The sequence below is a fragment of the Macaca mulatta genome, chromosome 14 (assembly GCF_049350105.2).
Source record: "Macaca mulatta isolate MMU2019108-1 chromosome 14, T2T-MMU8v2.0, whole genome shotgun sequence".
Taxonomy (NCBI): domain Eukaryota; kingdom Metazoa; phylum Chordata; class Mammalia; order Primates; family Cercopithecidae; genus Macaca; species Macaca mulatta.
Window position 1 is genome coordinate 75,410,648 of NC_133419.1, and position 17,538 is coordinate 75,428,185.

At 46.6% G+C, this 17,538-nt stretch overlaps 1 long non-coding RNA gene across 1 annotated transcript in view; it reads right to left on the reverse strand.

Annotated features, from left to right (window-relative positions):
* Window positions 1-17,075, reverse strand: part of LOC144334379 (uncharacterized) — a 23,108-nt gene extending 6,033 nt beyond the window's left edge. Inside the window, exons 1-5 of the long non-coding RNA XR_013404166.1 lie at window positions 16,763-17,075; window positions 10,265-10,382; window positions 4,082-4,216; window positions 2,143-2,439; window positions 1,294-1,632 (exon numbers count right to left, since the gene is read on the reverse strand). This is a non-coding gene — a long non-coding RNA (uncharacterized LOC144334379). The remainder of the gene's footprint in view (window positions 1-1,293; window positions 1,633-2,142; window positions 2,440-4,081; window positions 4,217-10,264; window positions 10,383-16,762) is intronic.
* Between the last annotated feature and the right edge of the window lie 463 nt (window positions 17,076-17,538).

Consider the following 17,538-nt stretch of genomic DNA (forward strand, 5'->3'; position numbering starts at 1 on the left):
ATTAATTGGTACCTAAACCTGTTAGTCACTACCTGGAACTGAAATGTAAGCCATGAGGAATTAACTTTTTTTTTTTCTCCTTAGTTTGCATGCACTCTCTTCCCTCTGTCGCCTCAAGAAGCCTTGATAGAATCCCCACTTGCTCATTGCCTGGCTTGGGTGTTACAGCTACCTTGATCTCCTCTCTGGTTACGTTGTATGTAGTTTGTAATCCATCTTCATCCTCTTTGCTTATAAGTGCCTTTTTGAGGTGTGGCTTTGAGACTGCTTTATCAATATCATGATCTGGCAGTGTTGACAAAGATTCCTTGGTTGATTGATAGTCCCTGAATGACGTGTCCAGTTTCCATCTGCATGCATTTACAGCCATGCAGAGGTTTGGGGACTTAGTGGGTGATAATTCCTCACATCCTTGTAGCCTAAATACTTTGAGGAAAGGAAATAGTTCCTCACCATGTTCCTCAGTCAGGCGTCTTCCAACCCTCAGGAACCTCATGATGTCACGACCTACTCCAGGCAACAAAGCTGCCTGGTTGAAACCTTCCTCAGTGAACCTATGCATTATCACATATGGTGTCATTTCAGAAAATGTGGCAATGAGTTTAAATTGGCTTATAAAGGCACACGGGGTCATCCCTAGGCTTGGGTCAGCATCAAGTTTAAAACAAAAGTATGTGATTTTGATGTCAAGGCCTTTGCATGCTAACCATGATGCAGCCTCTTTAAAGTCAAGCGCAGGATCTAGATCAACTGACAGAGACACCTCCAGACCTGACAGCAGATAGTAGAGCATTAAACCTTTTGGTGATTTGTTGCTTTGGATTGCCACTCAGCTTGCACACAATGTAATATATCAGAAGACAGCTTTAGCGACTTTGCACTTGTGTTGAAGTTGCTCATTTTGTTCCAGTCAGCCATGAACCACGGAGCATTTTGACCCTCTTTTCCCATGATTGATCTGTCTGGAGTAGTGAATTCTTTAAGCTCTGGAATGAGGGTATAAAGTTGATCAAAAGTAGCAATGAACATTGTGATAGTAACTGACACAGTACCTCCCAAAGTGAAAGTTTGCTCTTGGAATTGAAGCAAGAGCCATGCAACAGGCAGCATACACATCTTAAGTGGTAGGCAACACAATCACAGGTTGATCAACTTTGCTAAGTTCTAGTGGCGTGTTTGCAGGTTCCGATCACTATGAGCTTTAAAGGCTTTGTTAACCTGTTGGTGATGTCGCATGAAGATTGTCCAAGAAATTACTTTAAATACTAAAGTTTAATGAACACTATTACCTACCAGTACATTACCAGGAGAGACACTGGGCTAGAACAGAGAGAGAACTGGACTAGGAGGGGCCAGGAGTTCAAGGTCCTTGTCCTAGAGCTTGTCAGTAACCTGATGGATGACTTTGTGCAAGTCACTGGCCCTCCTGGGAACCAGTTGATTCGGCTCTATCATGAGCACAACCCTTGCCCAGCCCCTTCACCAGAGAGTGGTGTAGATCTGATGAGCTAGTGAATCCTCAGAAGGGTTTAGCAAACAGTGAAGTGTTGTGTCAATAGGAAGAAGATAAATTGCCATCCTCCCTTTGATCTCCATTATCCTTCAGCACTGGCAAGGTTTGACAGTTGGATGCTAAAAATGAGAGTGATGCAGAAAGAGAGGAGGAAGGCAGGGCCCACTGAGGAGGGCACTCCAAGGTAGATGGCCATCATGCCTTGCCTCAGTCCATCCTTAGCAACTGCAGGCCTGATGATTTTCACCAACCTTCTGACTGTGCCCCAGACCTTTTGCTCCCCTGCTATGAGGAACAACCCAGCCTGGGTATGGAAGAGGGAAATCTCAGCCCCAAGTAGTTGGGAAGGGACTTGGTCTAAGTGGTCTCTGTCCTCTGTGCCTACCACAAGGCCAGGCATATTACAGTATAGGAAGAAGAGTTCAAGGGGAATAACATTTGTAAACTGCCTACTATGTGCTTTGGGTTATACATTCTCTCACTTAATTCAACAAGCCTGTTTAGAGCTAGAAAAGCTGAGATTCAGCAAGGTTACACAATATGTTCCAATGTCACACAACCAGTAAGTGTGACAAAAACCTCTGTTTTTGTCATACAGCAAAGAGGCAGAACTGAGGGGCAGTGCTTACCTTGCAGGTTGATATGAGGCAGAGATAGTGCCTGTTAAGTCCTTGGAACATGGTGGACATTCAGCAGCTGGTAAGAGGCAGCTGATGAGGCAACTGTAATAATGTGTCTTAGCATGCACTAGAGTCGCCTCTCAAACCAAAGGTTTTCCCCTTCCACTTTATCCAAGAGAAATGCATTCGTTTCTCTCCTCAGAAGCCCAGACCTAGCTGGAGATTATTTTCCAGTGCCCCCAACCTTCAGATCAGATGGCTTCCAAGACTCAGAGTCATCCTAAACATAGTTTCTGTTGTCACCAACTAGGAATAGAATCAGAAACGAGAACCTGGATTATCTTAAGGGGTAAACAGAACTTGATAGCAGATGAAGCTGACTTAGTGCCAAGTGACACGAGGCAGATCTCTGAGTCACAAGTTGGAGATAGATTCTGTTTGGGACTACAGCCAGTAACCCTGTCTCTGCCTTTCCCCACTATGGGGCAGTCTCTGAAGCTGTACCCAGTGGCCAGGTCTCAGCCTACCATTGCAATGTGAATGGTCCTTCACATGTCATCCCTAATCCTCACAAGAGCCAAAGAAGCAAAACATTGTCCCCAGCCTGCAAATCAGGAAACTGAGCCTTGGAAAGATTGAGTCACTTGGGAAAATATCTTTATAAGTTTTTCATCTGTAAAAACTAGAATAGGCTGAGCATGGTGGCTCACGCCTGTAATCCCAGCACTTTGGGAGGCTAAGGTAGGTGAGGAGTTCAAGACCAGCCTGGGCAACATGGTGAAACCCTGTCTCAACAAAAAAAAAATACAAAATTTAGCCAGGTGTAGGGGCACACACTTGTAGTCCCAGCTACTCGAGAGGCTGAGGTGGGAGGACCACCAGAGCCCAGGAGGTTGAGGCTGCTGTGAGCTGTGATTGTGCCATTGCATTCCAGCCTGGGCAACAGAGTGAGACCCTGCCTCAAAAAAAGAAAAAAAGAATAATAAAAATACCTTTTATCTCTGAGTCACAACTTGGAGATAGATAAAACTTTTTTAGATAAAAGTTTAAACCTTTGGCACATAGAAGGTGTTCAAAACATGGGAGCTGCCCTGATTATTATTTTTTCTTATAGTAATCATACTAGCCCATAATGTGTGCACAATGTGTATGTGATGGTCTGGATATATGTGTCCTCCACAAATTCATATGTTGAAACCTAACACCCAAGATGATGGTCTTAAGAGGTGTGGTCTTTGGGAGGTGATGAGATCACGAGGGCAGAGTCCTCATCAATGGGATTGGTGACCTTATAAAAGACCCAAGGGGGCTTGTTAGCCCCTTTGCCCTTTAGTCATGTGAGGATACAGCAACAAGGTGCCATCTGTGAGGCCGAAAGCAAGCCATCACTGGTCACCAAATCTGCTGGTAGCTTAATCTTATACTTTTCAGCCTCCAGAACTCTGAGCAATAAGTGTCTGTTTAAAAATTGCCTAGTATAATGTGTTTTTGTTATAGTAGCCTGAACTAAGACGTGTTAGCAATACCTTCAAATTTATGTGTGCATACGAATCACCTGTAGAAGTTTAAAAAAAAAAAAAAAGCTTCCTGGCCTCACTGCCCCTCAAGCCTCCCCCTCCACAAGAATTTAATTCAGTAAATCTGGGATGGGATCTGAACATTTGCATTTGTAACAAGTTCCCAAATAATGCCGATGCTGCGGGTGCACAGACCACTCTTGGAGTAGAATTATGTTATGGTAGTTTCTTCTTCATCTATTGACTTACCTGCCTCCTATTCACACTCTTGCCAGCCTCATGAGGTAGGAGGAATACAGACTGTCACTACTATTGTTCCTATGGAATCAAGCTTCACTTCCCAAACAGGTGTCCAACTTGTGTCTCTAGTCTGTTAGTCAGCTGTATCCTTCCTGGTCAGAAATTTAGCTTTCTCATGACATAGTAATTACCTGGAATTCCTACTGATAGTCTTTCCAATAAAGGTAACATAGCATGAGCACGGATCTGGACAAGTGGGCACAGGATGCTTCACCACCCATACAGCATGTTTGTAAGACTCTGGGCTCACCCAAGGACTGGATAGGCTGTGGACAAACAGACCTCGAGTTACTTGCGCTGCCAAGGACTCAGCTGTGTGGAAGGGGCTTTTTATCCTTGCAAAGGGGAGAACAAGGGTCAGACCTCAGAGCATAAGCTATGTCTGGACAGTTGCCAAGCTAGAGATTGCTGAACTCCATGGGTTTATGGGTCAAATATGAGATTCAAGGGTGAAAAGTGTGGGGCTTCATTGTACCCATCATCCAGACAATAACCTGACCCTTTGTCTGATCTGGACTCTCATGTTCTGCCTTTGGTGGCCACACTGTGGCCAAAGACAGAGGTCCTCCTGTGTTTCTTGATACCTCTCTCCTTAGCTCCTTCCCCTAAGCGACCCCAGATTCAGGTTTCTTTGGGGTCAAGGCATTGGAAAATTGTCAAGAAGCTGCAGTGCCTTTCCTGCTACTCTATGTGCCTGGCTCGGAAGCTCAGGTTTCTGTTTTGAAGTTGAATTATGCTTATAGGCCATGTATTTTGGGTCAACGCCAAGTCCTATGGGCAGGTATGAGTTTTGAGGGGGGGTGCCAAGTTTGTTTGTTTACCATATTATTCCATCCCATAGCATAATGGGACTTAAGTATTTGTTGAAAGAATTAATGGCCATTCTATTTTTAATCACTTGGAGAAGCAGAGATCTTTCAAAATTGGAAACTCGAAGGTAGGTCCTGGGCAGGATAGGACACTCTTGCCTTTCTTGACACACTCCTTTCATTTGAGACTTTATGGCATTGAAGTGACCCTAAGGATGATCCTCAGCAGCCCGAGTTAAAGTGAGCCATGGATTCAGGAAGGTGCCATTGAGAGAATCCCAGACTGGAGGTGAGAAAGATCTACTTTGCCAGTCCAATTATCCAGGTTCATAGTATGTTCTTTGTTGCTGCTCAGAAACCTTTTCTAAAGCCTGGTCTGAACACTCTAGCCTGGCATCTGCTGTGTCAATGGCTGTAAGGAATAGTTGGGTAAACACATCCGACCTAGAGCCCTGAAAGTGGAGAGTGAGGCTCCCAAAGGCCAGCATGGTGGTGGCAGTAGAAATCAGTGAGGGAAGACCTAACAGGAAAGATAAATCTTGAGGCCAGAGTCAAGAATCTCCACCCCTCATATGAAGATGCTCACTTAGAGGAAAGCTACAATGTCCTTACAGCTCTTGGGAGGGTAAGCTTCCATGTCTGCTTCCAATGCCAGTGAGTATCCCAGTGCTTCAGGCATTCCAAATGAGAGGGCATAGGTCTTGTACTAGGCCCAGAGTTGGGGCAGATCCTTGTCAGACTTCCTGAACTTGATGGGGCTGCAGACACACTTATACTTGCTAAGGTGCTGAGGCTGATCCCACCAGCTAGGGACAGATAGGTTCCAGATTCAGGGGCTCAGATAGGTGGATGTGTTTGAGCAGGGCTGCTACTGTTGGTGCCCCATACAGACGTATCTGACCAAGAGGCAAATGAGGCCTGAAATCCAGCCAAGAGTTGAGCTCCCAGCCCTTGCAATTATAAGGCTGCAACTGTCAGAAGGGGCACCTTTTCTAATTAGCACAGGGTAGACCTTGGGAAATCCTGGTTTAGGGTGTCTGAGGTAGGGCTGATCGTGGCTGCCTGAGGATGCTGGGCTGAGGAGTCCTTGCCTGGCTTCTTTGGGGATACTGGGGCCAAAGGCTGGCTCTCCTTGTACTGTCTGAAAGAGGTTGACCTGGGCCTGTGAGCCAGGCTGAGTTCTCCTCTCTCAGGGCTATGCGGGGATGCCTCTAGGATATGCCTGCTCTGCCTAGAGCACTCTAGACCACTCTTGAAAAAGACCTCTGTACTGCATAGTGGGGCCTCTGATCTTGGGATAGGAATTAGTAAAATCTATTTTCTGTGACAAGACTGGGAGGTAGGGAGGAAAACACTTAAATGACATTTAGGAGAATGTCATTTCTGTCTTAGAGAAGAGAGAAAAATTAAGGTTATGCTTGCAGTGAAGAGGAGCTTTGAGCAGAAGTGACAAGTCTTCATTCTAACTCAAGTTTTAGCACTTTTTTTAAGCCCTCCCTTCCCTCCCTCCTTCCTTCCTCTCCCCACCCACCCACTGCCTTTTTTAACTAGCTGAGTGAGACCTTGGGCAATTCACTAAATTCTGAGCCTACTTTTCTTCCTCGGTAAAGTGGGCACAACAACTCTCACCTCTTAGCTTATTGAGAGGATCTAGAATGCATTTGTGTAATGGGCTTGAGATGGAGATAAAGTGAGCTTGTTCCCCTCCCTGCCTTTTTCCCACTTGTGATGGTTAAAACGGACTCAACTTGATTGGATTGAAAGATGCAAAGTATTGATCCTGGGTGTGTCTGTGAGGGTGTTGCCAAAGGAGATTAACATTTGAGTCAGTGGGCTGGGAAAGGCAGACCCACCCTTAATCTGGGTAGGCACCATCAAATCAGCTGCCAGCGTAGCTAGACTATAAAGCAGGCAGAAAAATGGGAAAAGACTAGACTGGCCTAGCCTCCCAGCCTACATCTTTCTCCCTTGCTGAATGCTTCCTGCCCTCAAACATCAGACTCCAAGTTCTTCAGTTTTGGGACTCAGACTGGCTTTCCTTGCTCCCCAACTTGCAGATGGCCTACTATGGACCTTGTGATCATGTGACTTAATAAACTCCCCTTTGTATGTCTGTTCTATTAGTTCTGTCCCTCTAGAGAACCCTGACTAATACAGTAAATTGGTACCAGTAGAGTGAGGCATTGCTGAAAAGATACCCAAAAATGTGGAAACTACTTTGGAACTTGGTAACAGGCAGAGGTTGGAACAGTTTGGAGGGCTCAGAAGAAGAGAGGAAAATGTGGAAAAGTTTGAAACTCCCTAGAGACTTGTTGAATGGCTTTGACAAAAATGCTGATAATTATATGGACAATGAAACCCAGGCTAAGGTGGTCTCAGATGGAGATGAGGAACTTGTTGGTAACTAGAGCCAAGGTGACTCTTGTTAAGTTTTAACAAAGAGACTGGTGGTATTTTGCCCCTGCCCTAGAGATTTGCAGAACTTTGAACTTGAGAGAGATGATTTAAGGTATCTGGCAGAAGAAATTTCTAAGCAGTGAAGCATTCAAGAGGTGACTTGGCTGCTGTTAAAGGCATTCAATTTTATGAGGGAAGTGGAGCACAAAAGTTCAGAAAATTTGCAGCCTGACAATTCGATAAAAAAGAAAATCCCATTTTCTGAGGAGAAATTCAAGCTGGCTCTAGAAATTTGCATAAGTAAAGAGGAGCCTGATGTTGATCCCCAAGACAATGGGGAAAATGTCTCCAGGGCATGTCAGAGGTTTGCATGGCAGCCCCTCCCATCATGGCCTGGAGGCCTAAAGGGAAAAATGGTTTCATGGGCTGGGCCCGGGTCCCCGTGCTGTGTGCAGCCTAGGGACTTGGTGTCCTGCGTCCCAGCTGCTCCAGCTGTGACTGAAAGGGGCCAATGTAGAGCTCGGGCCATGGCTTTGGAGAGTGCAAACATCAAGCCTTGGCAGTTTCCACAGTGTTCAAAACATGGGAGCCGCCCTCATTATTATTTTTTCCTACAGTAATCATATTAGCCCATAATGTGTGCACAATGCGTATATGATGGTTCCTGCCCCACGTGGTGTTGAGCCTGCCAGTGCACAGAAGTCAAGAAGTGGAATTTGGGACTATCTGCCCAGATTTCAGAGGATGTACGAAAACACCTGGATATCCAGGCAGAAGTTTGCTGCAAGGGCAGGGCTCTCATGGAGAACCTCTGCTAGGACAATGCAGAAGGGAAATGTGGGGTTGGAGCCCCCACACAGAATCCCTACTGGGGCACTGCCTAGTGGAGCCATGAGAAGAGGGCCACTGTCCTCCAGACCCCAGAATTGTAAATCCACTGACAGCTTGCACTGTACATCTGGAAAAGCTGCAGACACTCAATGTCAGCTTGTGAAAGCAGCCAGGAGGGAGGCTGTACCCTGTAAAGCCACAGGGGCAGAACTGCCCAAGAACATAGGAACCCACCTCTTGCATCAGCATGACCTGTATGTGAGACAGGGAGTCAAAGGAGATTATTTTGGAGCATTAAGATTTGACTTCCTGCTGGATTTTGGACTTGCATGGGCCCTGTAACCCCTTTGTTTTGGCCAGTTTCTCCCATTTGGAATGGCTGTACTCCCACTGTAACTAGGAATTAACTAACCTGCTTTCGATTTTACAGGCTCATAGGTGGAAAGGACTTGCCTTGTCTCGAATGAGACTTTAGACTGTGGACTTTTGAGTTAATGCTGGAATGAGTTAAGACTTTGGGGGACTGTTGGGAAGGTACGATTGGTTTTGAAACGTGAAGACCTGAGGTTTGGGAGGGGCCAGGAGCAGAATGATATGGTTTGGCTGTGCCCCCACCCAAATCTCATCTTAAATCCCTACATATTGTGGGAGGGACCCAGTGGGAGGTAATTGAATCACAGGGGCAGGTCTTTCCCATGCTGTTCTCGTGATAGTGAATGTCTCATGAGGTCTGATGGCTTTATAAGGCAGAGTTCCCCTTCACAAGCCCTCTCTTTGCTTGCTGCTATCCATGTAAGATGTGACTTGCTCCTCCTTGCCTTCCACCATTATTGTGAGGCTTCCCTAGCCATGTGGTACTGTAAGTCGATTAAACCTCTTTCTTTTGTAAATTGCCCAGTCTTGGGTATGTCTTCATCAGTAGCATGAAAACAGACTAATACACCACTCTCATGTCTGGGCAGGGCCAGTGGGCCCGGGAGGCAGAGTCTGTCAGTGGGATTGGGGCCATAAGGGGTCTCTCCTGTGTCTGAGGGAACCACAGTGACCCACTTAGGGGGACTGGAGGCAGTGAAGGCTATGGGCCTGCCATATCTAGTCAAGACTGCTCAAGCAGGTCCTCACTGCTCCTTCAGCTCCCTGCCACCCTCCAATCCATTCTCCCACGTAATGGCTCCTTCACCAGGAGGATGAAGCCTTTATCTTGGTGTTCAGGGCCTGATCTCTCTACCTCATCTCCCACAACAGTCCTCCATACACAGCCCAATGTTCCTGAACAGGTCACAGTATTTATGCCTCTGTGTACACCTTGCTTTGTCTGAAATGCTCTTTCTCCTTTGATAGAATTCCTCCTTTTCCTCTCAGGATCTAGCTTAAATATGCCATTCACTGGGGAGCCTGCCCTGACCACAGATCAGGTAGGCCCACTTCTGGCCTTCCACTGTGCCCCCTCTAACGTTGTACTGCCCATTCTGTGTGGAATGTTCTGTTGCTATATATGGCTCCTTTTCTAGACTGTGAGCTCCTCAAGGACACGGACCACATCTGATCCTTTCTATGTTCCCAGTGCCCAGCCTAGGGCCTGGCACAGAGTATGGGCCTCACAGAGTTTGTTAAATGAGTGTGTATATAAGTGAAAATGATAGGGTGGGCAGTTGTGGGTAAGTGGCGAGTGGCAAGTAGCTTTGTCCCCAAGCCTGAGAGGGTCACCTGAACTGGGTACAGAGTTGAGAACTCATCATTTTGGTCTCTTTTACCAAACGAGATTAGGTCTGAATTTGTTTTCAGAAATTAGGACATGTTATCTGTAAGACTGCCTGGGGCTAGCAAGACAAAAGTCTAAAATCTGAGGTATCTGTAAGGAGTAGTCAGAGGAGACCATGGGCCCTGCACAGCTCTGTCCAAGGCTTGGGAACAACTTCAGGTGGATAGGTATGGATAATAATATTGTAGTCAGTCCTTCCCATGTGGGAGTGAGGCTCCCAGCAAACAGTCCCGCAAGTCCCAGAACAGTCCCTCTAGTGAGTCAGAGATCTGGGTAACATGGAAGTCCTCAGATTGTCTGCTCCTCCACCCTTCTGGGATCACACTTTCCCTCAGTTTCTTAAGATGTTGCAAGTCACTGTCTGGGTGCAGTGGCTCACGCCTGTAATCCCAGCACTTTGGGAGGCTGAGGTGGGTGGATCACAAGGTCGGGAGTTAAAGACCAGCCTGGCTAAGATGGTGAAACCCCCTCTCTACTAAAAATACAAAAAATTATCCAGGCATGGTGGTGGGTACCTGTAATCCCAGCTACTTGGGAGGCTGAGGCAGGAGAATTGCTTGAACTCGGAGGGCGGAGGTTGCAGTGAACTGAGATCTCGCCACTGCACTCCAGCCTGGGTGACACGGTGAGACTCTGTCTCAAGAAAAAAAAAAAGAAAAAGATTTTGCAAGTCATCATCCTATATTCTGTGCAAAGCGTAGTCTTTCCCAAGATCCTGAGAATTCCTGGGAGCTTATATTCTGATCACCTCTCACTCTTAATTCCTGCTGCTATTGCATTCTTGTGACTGTGACTGAGTTGTTTTGCTCCAGACTCTGATGCTGCCCTTGCTGCCTCATTCCCCAAAGCACCAGGCGCAAGCATGTGCATGTAACAGACTTTCCTTCAAGAGTTGAGGGTAAAAAAGTGAGTTATAGCACAATACAGAGCCGAAAAGCAGGGCAGGAATCATTACCTGCTTTGTACAAAGAGAAAACAAAAGCTTAGATATTAACCAGGTGACTTGACTAAAGCTATACAGCAAGTTGGTGAAAGAACTAGGCCTGGAATGAGCTCTCCTGATCCAGACTCTAGAATCAGCATTTCACAGTTCTGAACTTCTGGAATCCAAAGAGCTGTCCAGGTTTAGGTTAAGAACAGTTCCATACACACAGAAAGACGGTCCTGGGTGGCGGGCAGTGAAAGAAACCTGGGGAGCTGGGGATCTCCATGAGCGTGGCTCACCTCCCCCTCTGTCTCCTGGAGCTGACCCTTGCTCATATCCCGTGGGAACAAGACCCAGGTGAATCAAACCTTTACTGAGGCCCTGCTCAAGACAGGCACAGTAGTGCAGTGGGTTTAATCTTCACTATGGTTCTGCAAGGCTGGCATCATTATTCCCCATTTTAGTTGAGAAAACAGTTTCCAAGAGTGGAAGTGACTTGCTCAAGGTCATACAGATAGTCAGGCCAGGCGAGCCTGAGGACTCCTAGTCCCAGGCTCTGCTACAAGCTCCATGGCATTGCCAAAATTGACCACCAGGTGGCAATCTCCCCCAACTTCCTGCAGGCTCAGGCACCCTGGAATTTTAAGCAGTAATGCCTGTGGTTGGTGGCAGAACAGCAGACTGCCTGGAAACTCTTTTGTCAGTTTTGAAACTCTTTTGTCCCCAGGGGGAAATTGATGCCCGAGAGGGATGGTGGCTTTACAAGTGAAGAAGTTCTGTGTGTGTGTGCATGTGAGCATGGGATCTGCTTCTGGTTCCAAGGCTGATGGACTCTGCCGACCTGTTGTTAGCTGGGAGTTGGTGGGCATGACTTTCCTGGCACAATGTTCAGTTTCTCCTCTGTGCCTGCTGTTGCCAAGCCCCACTCAGAGATGGGCAGCTGAGTTTTCCTTGGACTCCATCAGAGGCCCACGGTTCAGCCTCTTGTTTAGGTGGGGTCAGGCTTACCTGGTCTGAGGCCATCTGAACAGCCCTGTGAATCCTTCCCCTATTTTAATCTGTGTGCTTCTTTGCATGGAGCCATGGAAACTCCTGTCATCTTCCATGCCTGCCTACAGCCAGGAAACACTGGGAGAGAGTCCTGTGCATTCTTCCTGCAGAACTCACCATGTTCCCTTAAGGCTTTGCTGGACGGACCAGACCCTCTCAGCAGGTTTCCTGCCACTGGATACTCATTTACCTCTGTGCTGCTCAGTGGCAGCCCCATGGTGGGCCTGTGAGTTCTCGGTGCAGCAAGCTTTCTGCCCAGATGCCAGGTGAGGCTCCCTTTCTGGCAGGCACGCCCAGCTTCTGTGCAGGGCTTGGGCACACTCTCCATTCCCCATCATGGCAGTGACTCTCAGCACAAACACCACACTGTTTACAAGGCCACCCTGACTTCTCCCCTCTTCCCTCCTATGTCCTCTCTTTGAGTGTGTGTGCACGTGTATGCTCCTTCATATCTCTCTTTACAGAGTGTGGTCTTAGAGCCTCTTGTCCTCAGCTTTGGGCCTTCACTGCAATTCCACAAATCCAGAACTCAAGGAAAGTCCTGCTCTACATCCTGTCAAGTAAAGGTAATGACAGCTCTCTTGCCAGATTCAGAGAAGAGTTCCTGGGAGTTCCCTGAACACAGGGCTGCCGTTTGAGCTGTGTGTTCTCAGCACCCAGCACAGGGCCTGCATGGGACAGGCCCCAGGGGGAGGGAGGTGGTTCTCACATGAATGAAGAGCCATGTACTAGAGCAAGTTAGCCTCTCAGAACAGAATGAGTCCCCTCCTTCTGTAGGGTGCCACATACCCCTCTGCGGAAACTGAGGGAAGGTGGAGAACAGAGCAAATATTGATGAAGGCAAGCAGCACACAGCCATTATGTCAAGTTTCTCTCATTCATATGCCTCCTCCATGATTTTTGCTAAATCCATGGATTCTTAATAATTTTCTTTAGCATATTTTATGAAAATGCCTAATTCATGGTCTCCTAAGGAATAATATTCATGAAATCATTGGTTTTATATATCTTTCCTAATATACATTAAATTATATACATAGCTATTAAAAAAAATAGCAAAGACCACTGAAGTAGGCCATACCTGCCACCAGTGAGATATATACTGCACTTGGGTTATTTACTTTTCACAAAACCCTAATAAGGTCAATCATGCTATTCCTGTCTTATAGGTGAAGAAATTGAAGGTCAGAGAATTGACTTGGCCGAGGTCACACAGTCTTCTGATCTTTGGTCTACAGCCCAAGAGGGGAAGGGAGGAGCAGGTGCTTGGGAGATGATAGGGGAGGGAGGCAGCTGCCACTGAAAAATGAAAGAAGATGGGGAAGATAGGAGGTGGGGGCAGGATTCCATGTCAGAAAGGCAAATGACCTGAGTCCCAATGTCCTATGCACTGTAATGGCCATGAAAATAGCTGCAGATTTGCCTGCATTTGTGTGACCAAGATTTATTGTGCCCGCAACTCTGGTAATTGGATGATGAAAGCACTGCAGCTAGGACTGTTGGCTGGAGATTAATTATTAGAGAAAGGAGGTAGGATGGGGAGTAGCCTGGATGGTGCCCAGCTGTAGAGAGACTGGAACCCACTAGAAGAGCAGGCAGGCAGACCTCAGACATCTAGTGGACCCCCTCCCCACTCAGCTAAGATCCAGGGAGGGAGGCAACTGGACTGGGCCAAGGCCACAACCATTCTATAGCAAGGCAGGCTGAGAGCTCTTCTCTGAGTGAAGCTGATTTTCCAGAAAAGACGGGCAGCTACAGCAGCAGGAAGGGCCTGCACTTGGAGTCTGAGACCAGAGGGGAAGCCTCAGCTTTGTCTCTTACTGGCTATGTGACCTTAGGAAGGTGACTTAGCCTCTTCAAACCTCAGTTTTCCCAGCTGTACAATGGAGATGATGGCGTTGACTTTCCTAGGAAGTCATGAGGCTCCAAGGAGATTATTGGGTCCTATTTAGATCTAGGATCCACTCAGAGACAACTTTCATTCTTACCCCCTCTGCTCAGGTCTGGCCCTTGTCCTTCCTGCCTGGGTCCTGTGAATCCCTTCCCTGCTTTCTCATCAAGCCCTAAAACCTGATCCTTAGCCACTGTGGGGACTTCCTGCGTGAATGTCAAGTCCCAAGTAGGAACCTAAAAGGGACTGGGAGATGGGGGACAGGGGTGGATCCCAAGAAGAAGTCATTTTCCCTCTCAGCCTTAGTTTTCTCATCTGCAAAATGGGAATAGGCTTTATTTGGATTTATTCCATTGCAAAGAACAGCAAACCACTTGAGCCCAACCAAGTGGGTTGGGGAAGGAGCCAACTTTGGGGACCGGAACTGGAACCTGCACATTGGAAGGAACACAGGTCACTTGGGGGCTAGCTTCTCCTCCATTTCTTTGTCAATGGGTCTCTGTTGCTATCTGCTCACCTTCCACTACTCATAGGTGTATTCTTTTCCTCTCTCCTGTCTGTCTCACAGCTTCTGCTTCCTCAAAATCTCTGTTCTAGCACAACTTTTTCTTACATGTGACTGCTTATGGCTACAACTCAACTCCACAGTTTGTTCCTCTGGGCTCCTTTGTAGAAACTAGCAGTTTCTCCCCATCCTGCTCAGTTCACATGCATGATAGAGGGAGTCTAATTGGCCCTCTGATTCTTCCTGCCCAACCTTGCCAGAGATTTGTAGACTGGTTTATGGTCTGCAAGGCCCTCATAGATTTGTGGGAGTGACAGGCCCTGGATGGGCAGCAGGGAGGGGTTGAAGTTGGATTACCTCATGTATATAAAGTGCTACAACAGTGCCTGGCATACTATAGGACTCAGAAAACTCTGATTGAATGAAACTCAGAAATCTTCCTCTCCCACCATAGACCCTTCTCCCGACCCCTCCCCTTTCCCTCACCTTTGCAGAGGCCTCCAGCCTTGGATACCTCTTATTCCTGCAGATTTTCTTGGCCTCCCTTCCTTCCCTGGCCAGCCTGGACTTGGGGTAGGGTGATCCTCCTGCCCCAATCCTCTACAGCACCCTGCTCTTCAAAAAACTTTGCACTTAAATCTCCCAACCTCAGCTCTGCTCTCCCCATCAGCAGACTCCCTGCCAAGGTCTGTGTCACTGGGAAGGGAGTAGGAGAGCTTTATAAGTAGCTATCATTCACTGAGCACCTCTAAGTACCTGTCCCCATGCTCAGTGCTTTACCCATTTATGTTAAGAACTCTTTGCAATCTTCCCTTGAGATGGAGTTTTTCCAGATGAGAAAACTGAGATTGAGCATGGTGAAGTGATGTGAACCCAGCTCTAACTCCAAATCCTTCGCTCAAGAGCAAAGCTGTTGGTGTGAACTCTATCATCATTTCTCCTTTCCAAATGGAGTTTCCACAGGCCACACCAATATTTTCCCCTTTCTTTCTGGCTTTACAAAATGAATTAGCTAACAGCTGATTTTTATTACCACTAACAGATAATTTTTGTTAAGAACTTAACATGTGTTAGGTGCTGTTCTGAGCACTTTATCTGTATCAACTTATTCAATCTTTATAACAACTCTATAGGATAGACACTATCAGGATCGCTGTTTTGCAAATCTCTGCCTTAGCTTAAGGAAGGACCAAACTCACATGGTCCTGGTGGAGCCAGGATTCAAAGCCTCACTCCAGTTCAAGGCCTGGGAGCCCATTTTCTGCCTACTTCCTCTAGGAACTGCTTCCATCAATCCCTCCCTCACCTCTTTAAGCTACCTCTCTCCCCTGGCTCCTTAGCATTCAACGTGTTTATAACTTTCCCATCTCAAAAGTGTCCTCAAACCCATGTTACTCTGCAGTCACTATTCTTTCCTTCCTCTCTGTCATAGCCCAATTTCTTGAGTTTCTCTACTTGCTAGCTATTCTTCCTTACCCCTCTTCACACCAGCCTCCACTCCCCCGCCCCCTCTACCTAAACTGCCCTAAGCTTAGGAAGATTGTGCCGCCACATTTCCGAAGGAAAAAAATACTCCCTTCAATAGCCTAAAAATACTGTCAATCAAACTTGAAATCAGCTTTGTAAATTGTAAGACATGTCACAGCTCTAGTAGTTCTGAAACAAATTTTTTATCAAGATTAAAAGATGAGCAAAGATAAATACTGAATACTTTGGTATAACTCAATTGGTGATGACACCTCAGTTGAGCCTTCTCTATGCAGCTGGAGTTTTGCTTTTCTGCTCAAATGCCCTCTAATGTTATGCCAAGGTATCATTCAAGTATAAAGACAACAGCTAAAGTGTCCTTAAAGGCAACAGACCAATACCTGCACTGTTCTGTTTCACTTCGTCCACACAGTTTTTATTCTTCTTCACCCATTTAACATTTCGGCCATGGTGGACTGTGAGTTCTTTATTGGTAACTAAAATTATTTGTAAACAGTATTAAAATAAATCTCCTTTTTACCTTCTTGGTGGTTTCTCAGTTGTCATACCCCCATCTCTCCTGTTTCCCTTCCTAATACTGGTACTTCCCTCACTTGGCTAAGGATTTCTGGGAGAGGTTGGATAGGAGTTACTAGTGTCCCAGTAACGCTGGTCAAAACTCTCCCCATGCCCAGAGCCCAGAGATAATTCAGGGCCACAAGTAGAGTATGTATAGGTCCCTCCAACTGTTCGTTAACACTGTGTCCATGAAGACTACCTTGCCAAGGTTTCCAGTGACTGCTGCGTGGAGCTCTTCTGCCCCACTGTTGCTTGCTGGTCTCTAAACCCAGGTCAAGTTTTTAGCTTTCACCTTACTGACTGCTGGGCAGCATCAGGGACAATTTACTCCTTGACCTTCCTGAAGCAATTTCATATTGTGTCACTCTACTTTCTCATCTTCCCTCTTAAGCTCATCCTCTAAGGTCTGGAATTCTCCAAGATCCCACCCTTTATCTTCCATTCACCATACACACTCCCTTTAATGACCTAAACCACTCACACACTGTGAGTACTCATTTGTCAGCAATTCCCAAATCTCTATTTCCAGACAGGTCCTGGCTCCACACCCAAATATTCAATTGCCCTCCTGTTCAGCTGGCCAAAACCAAACTCACCTGTTTCTCCCAAGCCTGCTCCTCCTTTTGTGCTCTCTCTCTCTCTCTGTCCACTCAGTCTTCCTGCCCAGAAGCTTGCACATCATTTTTAAACACTCTCTGTCTTTTGCTTTCCATTTCCAAAGATTCACAAAAATCAGATGGAGTCTGCCTTTGTCCATTTTGTGTTGCTATAAAGGAACATATAAGGCTGGATAAGTTATAAAGAAAAAAGGTTTATTTGGTTCCCAATTCTGGATGGCTGGAAAGCTCAGCATTCATCTTCTGCATCTGGTGAGGGCCTCAGGCTGTTTACACGCATGGGTGAAGGTGAAGGGGAGTTGGTGTGTATAGAGATCATATGGAGAGAGGGGAAGCTCTCAAGAGGGAGGGGGGAGGTGCCAAGCTCTTCTTAACAACCAGCTCTCATGAGAACCAATAGACTGAGAACTCACCCCTAAGGGAAGGCATTCATCTATTCATGAGGGGTCCACCCACGTGACCCAAATGCCCCCCATTAGGCTCTGCCTTCAATACTGGGGATCAAATTTCAACATAAGTTTTGGAGAGGACAAATATCCAAACCATGGTAGAGTCTATGCCCCTTTAGGCTCTCTAGAAACTGTACCTTCCTTTCTAGGAAGTAGAACACAGTAGAAAGACCTGGTTGGACAGGTATAGGCTTTAGGGTTAGACAGACCTGGGTTGAAATCCTGCCTCTATCACTTATCGGCTGTGTGATTGTATATTAAGGGCAACTCTCTTAATACATTCAAGTCTTAATTTCCTTATCTACA